Source organism: Dipodomys merriami, unplaced genomic scaffold, assembly GCF_024711535.1.
Source record: "Dipodomys merriami isolate MVZ:Mamm:240054 unplaced genomic scaffold, mDipMer1.0.p SCAF_76, whole genome shotgun sequence".
In the NCBI taxonomy this organism is placed as follows: domain Eukaryota; kingdom Metazoa; phylum Chordata; class Mammalia; order Rodentia; family Heteromyidae; genus Dipodomys; species Dipodomys merriami.
Genome location: NW_027206357.1, coordinates 2,198,494 through 2,209,596, shown reverse-complemented (window position 1 = coordinate 2,209,596; position 11,103 = coordinate 2,198,494). Strand labels below are relative to the sequence as shown.

The 11,103-nt window shown below is 36.4% G+C and overlaps 1 pseudogene; it reads left to right on the top strand.

Moving 5' to 3' along the window:
• Positions 1-386: 386 nt before the first annotated feature.
• Positions 387-930, top strand: LOC138818433 (golgin subfamily A member 7 pseudogene; annotated as a pseudogene).
• Positions 931-11,103: the final 10,173 nt, after the last annotated feature.

Genomic DNA, 11,103 nt, shown 5'->3' with positions numbered 1-11,103 from the left:
TGCTGGACTGCAAATTCCTACACAGACTGGTTAAGGATACATTGCATAGACTTGGGAGGCTTTGGCCCTGTTGGATATTAAGACTGTTTAGCCAATAGCCCAGGATAATTTACCAAAATGACATTTTTTTTTACTAACCATATATTTTTGTAAACAAACACAAAAGGCTTAATCTTGTAACCATCTCCAACAGATGCAGTCTGAACACTTGCACACCTGTTAACACTATTCTTTATGCTTATTTTTTTAAAATAATTATTTTATCTATTTTGCCTCGTTTTTCCAAAACTTACTCTGGACTCTTGATCTTAAAAAGGGATTGATGGGGCCCAGCGCGACAGCAGCTGGAGGGCCTAGGAGGTGGGGAGGTGGGTCCTGTCCTCACCATGAGGCTGCAGCAGGCGCCGGTGTCCAGGAAGGTATTCATTCAGTGCGACTACAGCAGTGGCACACGCTGTCAGTTCCGGACCAAGTTTCCTGCAGAGTTGGAGAACAGGATTGATAGGCAGCAAGTTGAAGAAACAGTTCAAACTCTAAATAATCTTTATGCAGAAGCAGAGAAGCTTGGGGGCCAGTCATATCTTGAAGGCTTTTTGGCTTGTTTGACAGCATATACCATCTTCTTGTGTATGGAAACCCATTATGAGAATGTTCTCATAATGAAGAAAGTCTCCAAATATATTCAAGAACAGAATGAGAAGATATATGCTCCCCAAGGCCTCCTCCTGACTGACCCCATTGAGAGAGGACTTCGAGTTATTGAAATTACCATTTATGAAGACAGAGTTTTGAGCACTGGAAGATAAGCCATAGAATTAAAGATCCCACCTCCAGCTGGAACCCTCATCTGTCCATGGGCCGATCACAGAGTGTCCCTACCTCCTCTCCAGAGCATCATTCCTTTGTATCTGCTTCCAGAGCCATGGTGCCATTTACTAACTTTCTAAAATTCCACACCTGATTTGATTTCTAGTCACTCAGCATCCACTTTGTCATCTTTGATTAGCTTCTGAGAAAATACAATGAAGCATTTCACTTTTTTAAATTCAGTCATTTAATAACGTATGCAGTTAGAGGGCCTAATACAAAGTTTGTTTCTTACCTGCCACCAGGTAAAAAATTGCCATTGGTTCTCTTCATTCCTTGAGCCAGTTTCCCTGGTAGCTTTATACTGCAAGAAGTCAAATATTAGCCAAAATTCAGATTAATAAAAAGCTTTTCTCTAGGTGAGGGGTGTATTATGTCTGTGGTTTTGCCAATGCATCTCCCAGATTTCAGAGAACTATCATTTCTGCCATGTTTCATATCTTAAGATTTATTTCTGCTGTTCAGTTTCTCAAGCCGAAGCTCAATGAAAAAAGAAGTATAATGTTGTTTGTTTTATTACAGCAATTATCGCTCATAAAATCAATATTTAATGCAATGGTCATTCTTTTCTTGGGAGACTTAGGTTTATTTGCATTACCTTTGGATATGGGAAGATGTGGTTTGTGTTGCTTGTTCATTTACACAAATAAGCACAATGAAGTGGATGCTAATTTGTTAACCACATAAAGGTTGAACTAAACAGCAATTCACTCAGATGGGGACTCGGGAATTCTCCCACAGACCCCGTGGCAGCCCTATAGCGTGTCCTACAAGACTCTTTGCCAACCAGAATACAGATCCCGCGGGAAACCAGAATTACAGATACAGAATCTGCAGGCGACCAAAAACAGAGAACGGTAATGACTCAACTTACTTGTCGGGTTTTTCACGACTCCATGCTTTGGGGTCTGGGTGAGTTTATGGGGGGCATCACGGATGAGCCCCCAGAAGAAGTGCCCATATTTTGGATGCCCCCTAACAGACCACCATAGACCATGATCAATGCAAAATTTTGTTGAGATCTTTTGCTTCAATGTTCATCAAAGAAATGGGTCTATACTTCTCTTTAATTGATGAGTCCCTGCCCAGTTTTGGGATGAGGGTTATGATGGCTTCATAGAATGAGTTTGGTAGTGAAATTTCTCTTTCAATTTCATTGAAGATTTGAAGGAGTATTGGTGTGAGCTCTGCTTTGAAGGCCTTGTAGAATTCCACTGTAAATCCATCTGATTCTGGGCTTTTCTTGGATGGGAGGTCTCTTATTGCTGTTTCTATTTCAATGCTTTATATTGACCTTTTAAGATGGTTCAACTGATCTTGGTTTAGTTTCAGCATGTCAATATTTGCTAGGAAATGGTGCATTTCTGCCAAGTTCTCAACCTTATAAGCATAAAGTTTTGAGAAGTATTCCCTTATAGTGTTCTGAATCTTGGTACTTTCTGTGGTGAAGTTTCCATTCTCATCTTTGAATTTATTTATTTAGCTGTGCTCTATTCTTTTTCTAAGTTTTGCTAAAGGTCTGTCTATTTTGTTAATTTAATTGAAGAATCAACTCTTTGTTGTGTTGATTCTTTGTATTGTTTTTTAGATTCTAATTCGTTTAATTCTGATTTAATTTAATGATTTCTTTCTGACTACTGGATTGGGGTTTATCTTGCTGCTCTTTTTCAAGGAGGTTCAGATCTGTCTAAATTTTTGATTTCAGCCCTCTCCAATTTGTTGATGTAGGAACTCAGAGCTATAAAATTGCCTCTGAGTACTGCCTTTGCTTTGTCCCAGAGGAGCTGGTAATTTTTGTGTTCATTTTTGTTGAATATCAGGAACATTTGAATTTCTTTCTAATCTATTCCGTGACCAATTGGTGATTCAATAGTGTGTTGTTCACCATCCAAATGTTACAGGACTTTCTTTGGTGGCTTTTGGTGTTGAGTTCTAAATTTATTCCCTTGTGTTCTTAGTAATGCAAGGTATAACTTCAATATTTCTCAAATTGGACAGGTTTGCTTTGGACCTAAAATGTGGTCTATTTGGAAAATGTTCTGTGTGGTGCTGAGAAAAACCTGTATTCTGATACTTCTGGGAGAAATATTAGGTAGATGTCTGTTAAATCTAGTTGTTTAGATTTGTGGTTTCTTTGTTGAGTTTTTGTCAGTTTGATCTATGAAGTGAGGATAGGGGTGGGATAAAGTTCCCAACAATTAATGTCTTTGGAAATATGTGAAAATTGAGGGAATGTAGTGTTTCTTGGTTAAATTTGGGTGCTCCGTGGTTTGGTGAATAGAGATGTAGAATTGTAATATTCTCCTGAAGGAGCTATCCCTTAATTAGTATGTAGCGACATTTTTTATCTATTCTCACTAATTTTAATTTGAAGTCTATTTCATGTGATATTAGGATTGCAATTCCCACCAGTTTATGGGAGCCATTTGCCTGGTAGATTTTGTTCCAGCGTTTCGCTTTCAAAATGTGTTTTTTTATGGACAGTTCTGACTTCTGAATGCAGCAGATAGAAGGATCTTCCTTTTTAACCCAACTAGACAGTCTATGTCACTTAATTGGAGAGTTAAGTCCAGAGTTAGGAATGAGAGGTGTTTGAGAGTTCCTGCAAAGTTATCCACATTCTTGGGAGCTTCAGTGACTGGATTCTTCCTATGGTTGTTGGATTCTCAGTTTGGGTGCAGTTTCTTGGACTTTATTGTGGTCTTGTTGATTTTCTATGTGTAAGCATCTTTAAGTATCTTTTATAGAGTTGGCTTGGTGGAGATATATTGTTTCAGTTTTTCTTTGCTATGGAAGGTTTTTATTTCACCTTCGGTTATGAAGGAGAGTTTAGTTGGTTACACTGTTCTTGATTGATAGTTGTCTTTAGAGTATGGCCTCAATCATTGCAGGCTCTTCTTGCTTTAATTGTCTTGCTGCAATATATGAGGTGATTCTAATTGGTTTTCCTTTATAAGTGGTTGACTTTTACTCCTTGACAGCGTTGAGGAACTTTTCCTTTGTCTGAACTGATCCCGTGCAGATTATAATGTCATGGTGGGATATCCTATCCTTGTCTGGTCTATTTGGGGTTCTAAAAGCTTCTTGTATCTGAATAGGCCTATCTTTTTGCATGTTTGGGAAATTCTCTTCTAGGATCCTATTAACCAATTTTCCTAGACCATTAAGTTCTGTCTCTATGTGATCCTCCACACCCATTATTCTCAGATTAGGCCTTCAGATGGTGTCTTCCAAATGGTGAATAGATGTATCATATTATTTGGATTTGTCTTGGATAGTTGTATGTTCTTTATAATAACCTGGCTGTCCTCACTCCCTCAGATTCAATGTTCTGCATGGTCTAACCTACTGTCAAGATTTTCTACTTCGTTTTTTTTTTTCTTTCTTTTCCTTCTAATTGGTTGGCGTTAATGGCTTCAAATTCTTCGTTGGAGCTTTGTTTTCAATCTTGTATGAATTTCTTTACTTCCTTCATTTTGTGCTCAGTGTTTATTCTAAAATCACTTAGTTGATTGGTTATTGTTTCCTTGAACTCCCATTCCTTCTGTTGGGCTCCATTCTGCATTCCCTTTGTGATTTACCTGAATTCTTTCAGCTGTCTGTTTATAGATTCCATGAAAATATTTGTGTATTCTCATCCCCTCTCACAATTCCTGTATAACTCTTTGATTAGCTTCCTCACGTTCACACAATTCCTGTATTTTTTTCACTGTTCTCAGCTTGCTCACACAATTCCTTTATTTCTCATTGACTGTTCTCAACCTGCTCACGCAATTCTTGTATCACTCTTTGAGTAGTTCCTCATGCTCATGAGATTCCTGTATTGATCTTTGGTTTGTCTCCTCTCTCTTCCTATCATGCTCATCCTGAGACTTTTACAAGTTTTCAATCATTTCGTTCACCATGTTTAGCAGTACTATTTGTAGAGCTTTTTGGGAACTCTCCTCTGGATTATTCTTTAACTCTTCTGTCAATTGATTATCACGAATGGGAGTTGAGATACCCTGATTTGCCATTTTTCTTGTGTTTTTCTGTCTTGTTCTGTCCGTTTGGTATGAAAGTAACATTGTGTGCTAGAATAGTATTTTAAGGCAAACATCAACCGCAGTCCTGTATTTGCACAGTCAAAATAGCTGCAGATAAATTGTAGTTCAACAGATACAATCAATTCAAAAAAGTATGGATTAATAGGCTTTGAACAGCAGAGAAGAATTTGGCAATCCAGAAATTATTAGGTTTAGGGAAATATGTGGGAGAAATAGGCTGAGATGTATGTGGAAAGGTAAAAGGAGAGTGAATTTAATAAACTCCTAATTTCAGGGAGGGAAAAGGATTGGACAGAATGTTAGGAGAGAGATTAAAAAAAAAACAAGAAAAAATGGAAAAAGAACAATTGAAATTTAAAAAGTGAAACTCAAAATCATGTAAATGTAAAGAAATATTGAGAGAAGAAAAGGGTAAGATGAGAGGAGGGGAGGAACAGAAAGGAAATATGAAAAAATAAAAAATAAAAATCCTTAAAATTAGTTACTTGAAAATTATATATGTATAAAGAGATAATCTGCTATTAAAGAATTTAAGCCTAAGAGTTTGTGAATAGAGTAATACATTTCTGGATTATGTGTGTACCCAATTGGGGATAACATATAATAATCAATGAAGGTGATATATCTGCGGCTGCGCAAAACAGCAATTAAGGCATGCAAAACAGAAAGAGAGAAAATGAAAAGAATGAAAAAGAAGGGGAAATAAGCTACATAAAATATAATTTCACTCTTTCTTGTCTACTCTCTAGCCACCATGATGGACAGAAGAGATGGTTTTAGAAGGAAAAGGTTCTACTCTTCCCATTTTTCAAGGAAACATTCTCCCGATAAAAGGGACCTCCACCTGGAGGTCGAAAGGACTCTCCATACAACAGATCTGGCTCCAGTTTCAGCAGCAGGGGCTACTCTCCAGGATGGAGCAGAGCATATTCATTCCACAAGTCTCAGCATAGTTGTGGTGCCTGAACTCTGGGCCTGGGAGCTGTCCTTCAGCTCTTCAGCTAAAGGCTAGCGTTCAACCACTTGAGCCACAGCACCACTTCCAGATTTTTTACTTTTTGTTTGTATGGTGCTAAGGAATCGAACACAGGGCCTCATGCATGCAAGGCAAGCGCTCTGCCACTGAGCTACCTCCCCAGCACTCTACTCAGTCTCTGAAAACATCACGAGAAACTTCACCTTCAAGCTATTCAGCAGTTCCTTCATCAAAGGTTTATCAGCAACACTGGGAAACTTTCGGGATGGTTGTGAAAATGTTGATTGAAAAAGATCCTTCATTATAACAGTCAATACAGTTGGCACTGAGACAGAATTTACATGGAATAGGTGAGCGTTTTGTTGAAGAATTGAAGCATTAAATTGCAGAGTATGATAATTCTGCTCAAGATTTTGGAGAGCATTTTTAGAAGAATTAGTGTTTAGGTATAATAAACATTAAAAGAAATGTTTCTAGATATAACCACCCTCCCTCCTCCACCTGTGGAACTGTGTAAATCTTTAATGTACGGGACTTTTGAGATGAAGAGCAATATTTTATTTGGCCATATTTCCAATTCAGTCAAAGGTCTAAAATAGTCTTTGAAAGATACTTTAGCTATAATTTTTTCTAAACATAAAGTCACTTAATCCATATTCCCCCAGCAACTCCCCGTCTCTCCCCCTCAAATGATCGTTAATTTGCTAAGCCTTGGTAAAGCAATCCTGGAGACTAGCTCTTTGAACTTGCTCTATTCTACTGTCTCCTATAACATATGCTGATTTGTTTGGTCATTTGAGTGTAACTTATAGGCAGAGATCTTTCCACTTAAAATGATAGTTTTTGCATTCTTGGAGCAGAGATTGCCATGTGAAAACTGCTACCATTTTGAGTTGTGAATTTTTGTTTGTGCTGACTCTTTTGTTAGTCCTTTAGCAAGTTGAGGATATCATCCTAATAAACAGAACCCTGGTATCTTAGTGCATATTTGCTTTCAGAACAGTTTTCATTCAGCAACAAAACAACTTTCAAATTTCTAAATCATAACTTCAAATTTTTTCTCAAAATAAATAACAGTGTTTTCTCTTAAAATATTCATGAATGTTTGGAGTACTGTAGCTGATCAAATCTTAAATATCATATAGTAAGAATAAAAGAAAGCAATTTGAGGTGGAAGATGAGTATTTTAAAAATGTAATTGCTGCAATAACTTTCTGCGGAAAAAACTCAGCAAATATAGGAGATTGGAGTTTAACATTTTCATAGACCCATACTGGTTTAAACCATTTTTTCAACTTTTCTTATATTAGTCTCTATAATGTGAGTGTTTTGTTCTGCTGACTTTTTTTGGGAGGGTGGGGTCCGGTTGTGGGGCCTGAACTCTGGGAGTGGACGCTGTCCCTCAGCTCTTCAGCTCAAGGCTAATGCTCTACCACTTGAGCGAAAACGCCAATTCTGGCTTTTTTCTTTTTGCTTATGTGGTGCTGAGGAATCAAACCCAGGGCCTCTAACATGCAAGGCAACCGCTCTACCACTGAGCCACCTTCCCAGCCCCTGTTCTGCTGACTTTTAAATGTCTTAGTCTTCAAAAATGTTCTTGAAAGAAACAAAGGAGAATTAGTAAGTTAGCAAGCAATCTCTGTGTGTACAGTCCTTCATGAGTGAGCCAACCAAATCATGAGTTAGTTAAGAATTTAACAGGCACCATTAGAATATTCCATTTATTTACTGGCCATTTTCAGCAGTCCTGTGCATTGAACCAAAATAATTTTTTTTAATTTTATTTGGGAACATACTGTACAGAGGAGTTACAATTACATGGGCAGGATAATGCATACATTTCTTACCAAGCATTGCAGCCTCCTCCTTTGTTTACCCTTCACACCCTTCCCAGCCTCCTCCCTCCCCCCCAATCCCAATCCTTCTCCTTCCCCCCCTTCCCCCTGCCCCCGCCCGCACCGACGTTGTAAAGCTCGTTTTGGACATGACAACTGGTACTTCTCATTGTTGCAACAGGTCCACCTGTATCCTTAAACAAGTGGTTTTCCCCCATCTCCTCCACAAGTTATACTGACATCAAATATAGTGAAAGCAGGGGTTATACTGTGGGGGAGGGACATACAAAGGAACAAAGAGATAATCTTATAAATGCGTTAGAAACACATGCATGAAAGAAAAAAACATTAAAATGCATATCTAAGGGTTCATTTTCCTGACATCACATTATCTGACCTTTTCCGCTTGACTCATACATATACTAGATATTGCAAATAAGGGAAACCATGGGACCTATGTTTCTTTTGGCCTGGCTTTGTAGCATTAGTTAATATGGAAATTTTAACAATCATGTTTGTTATTACTGCCCAATTGCATTATACTCCCATTCGTTTTCCATTTCTACCATGTTCTCACTTCAATTCTGGCCTATTTCTATGCCCTTTATTGTTTCCTTCATCTAAAAGTACCTAAAATTTACATTGAAACTGGAAATAGCAATATAAATAATTTAATGAAGCTTATGATGCATGTTTCAAAATATGTGTTATATCATTTTACAAGTTTTGATGAAAGCCACTTTTCTGTGACCACCTTAATTTTCCTCTCTTTGAAATCTAAGTTCTTAACTTTTCCAACATTTATAAACTATAAGCCCAATAAAAGTTCCATATATTATCTGCTATTCTTCAGTGTGAATATTGATGTGTTGCTCACTTTAGAATGATCAAGACGTCATTGATGTTGATTTTATTTTATCCTCTCAGTGTTTTCTTTCCCTTAAATATTCTGTTCCCAGAATTCAGTTCCTTTAATCAAGAATTTTTTACAAGTAACATTTGAGACAATACCATAGGCAGAGGAGTTATTCACTTTATTGAAATTATTTGATGTTTACTAACATATATTTCAGTACAGGCACAAGCATTTAAAGCTGTTATAGCTTGCCATTGGCAGCATTCTGATAAGCTTGTCAGTGTTTAACAGCTTATTTGGTTTTTGCTTTTTGATGCGTTTTAAAGTCTAATTTTAGGATAGATATATTCAGGTGTGTTCTACAGTATATTTTGCAAAATGCTCTTAGTTTTAAATTGTTGTTTTTGATTAAGGCCCAAATGATGTGACAAAACTTTTATTGTCTTACCATAAAGCCTTCATGACCAACAGGGAAAGTAGATATTGTAAAGATTTTTGTGAATTAAAAAAAATACAAAGTAAAGCAACCAAGTTTAAATAAAAATATATAATTTCACTGTATTGCTATAGTAAATATTATTCTATGTGTATTACCTTTTAAAAAAAATGAACACTATTTGCCATCTACTTTGAATTAAATACCCCCTTCTTCATCAGAGGGTCATTAACTTAAACGTTATCAACTACACAATATTTTCACAATATATTTGCCATTATTTTGGGGGAAAAAACCCAAAATTTTAGTATTGTCACATAGTAAAACCGAAAACAGTTTAATTCTCTGGAAACTCCTAACTTTTAAAACTGAATAATTGTTAAGAGGACAGAATATATGTGTTCTTCAAAATTATTACAAACACTAACTACTCATTTTCAAATTCTGAACCAGAATTTTGACATTCAAATTTTGAATGTCTCTGGTTCACAGACATACAGAGACATTCAAAACAGTACTTATTTGCATGTTATTTAATTCTGCAATAGCTGCAGTTTCAATGGAGGTTTGAGAAATCAACAGAAAATATAGCCACATTCTGGTAGAGGATAAAACTACGATGTGTAATAATTAATTCCTCAAGAATAAGCTATTATTTCTATGAAAATCAATCCCAAGCTTTTATGCCATAAAGTCATCCGAGCCCAACAATTTCCAACTTGTAAGGTGCACCTTAAAATTCCCGTAATTCTCATCATGAACAGCTTATCACTATTGCAAAAAAATACTACACTTCTGCTAATGTGATGCCCTTCTTAATGTGGAAAGAACACTACACTAAACTTTGCTGCAACATTTTCCCCCCAGTGGTATTTGTGAAATCCGAACACTTGCAAATAATATTTATATTTTTATCTATCATAGATATTCAGGTGGCTAAGACCAGAAGATTATGGTTCAAAGCCCACCCAGGGAGGAAGGCTCATTAGATTCTTGTCTCCAATAAACTGCTCAGAAAAATCCAGACAAAAGTGGCACTGAGGTTGAGTGGTAGGGCGCAAGCCTTCAGCAAAAACTGGCTCAGAGAGAGAGGCCAGCTCCAGTGTTCCAGACTGTGGACAAACCAAAAAACAAAAACAAAATAAAAACAAACCGCAACACTGGCATTTTTCTCATTGTATACAGAGGCACGTAATTAAGGAAATTTCTTCCTGTATTACAAACACAGAGATGAACCAAGACTTCAAAAAATTACTCTCTTCATACCTTGTTACACCAAAGCCTCAAAAAATTCCTTTTTCTAAATTTATAAATTAATTTCATGCATTTGTTGCCAACTCTGTCTAGATTATTCACAGTATCATTTTATACATGCATTATCTATTAACTAAGTTCTAATTATACCTCGCTTGAAAGAATACTTTAAGCAAATAGAATGCCAGAATCATTTGGGAATTTGTCAATTAAACCCTCTACTTAAAAATAATTTTGTAGTATCCTATAGAATACAAAATTACAAACAAAGACAAAATATTTATTTTAAATCTAAATTCTAATTTAGCAAGGTCTACAAAGTACTACATTAGATGAACTTTGCTATTTCTCTAGGCTTAAATTTTGTAATCCTTCATCATTTGTTTGGAATCCAACAGAAGGATGCTTACTTTTTCAAAGTTTTCATTGTGAATCATGAGCCATTTTGCATCTAGGAATGTTCTGTAATGAAGAGAGCATTAAGAACACAACTGAGGATTATAAAGGACTTGCGTTTCAATAGGAAATGACTTCTCAAAACATACTGACAAAAATTAGCCCAAACTTCCAACTGTGTATCCCTTTCTTTTTGTTTGGTGTTTCATGGAGATAAAATTATACTATCTGGCTCAGGGAAGGTATCGCTATGTAATTATAATCTCTAATCTCGTGTCTTAGTCTGAGTGCTAGAATTCCAGGATTGTATCACATTGCTTTGTCATAGTTTGTTGGTTTATTTAATTTACAGACTAGCAATTCTGAACTTCTCTGACTGCTCAAACTGTTTATGTACTATTTTCAAAGATGTGCTAACATTTAACACAGGATATGAA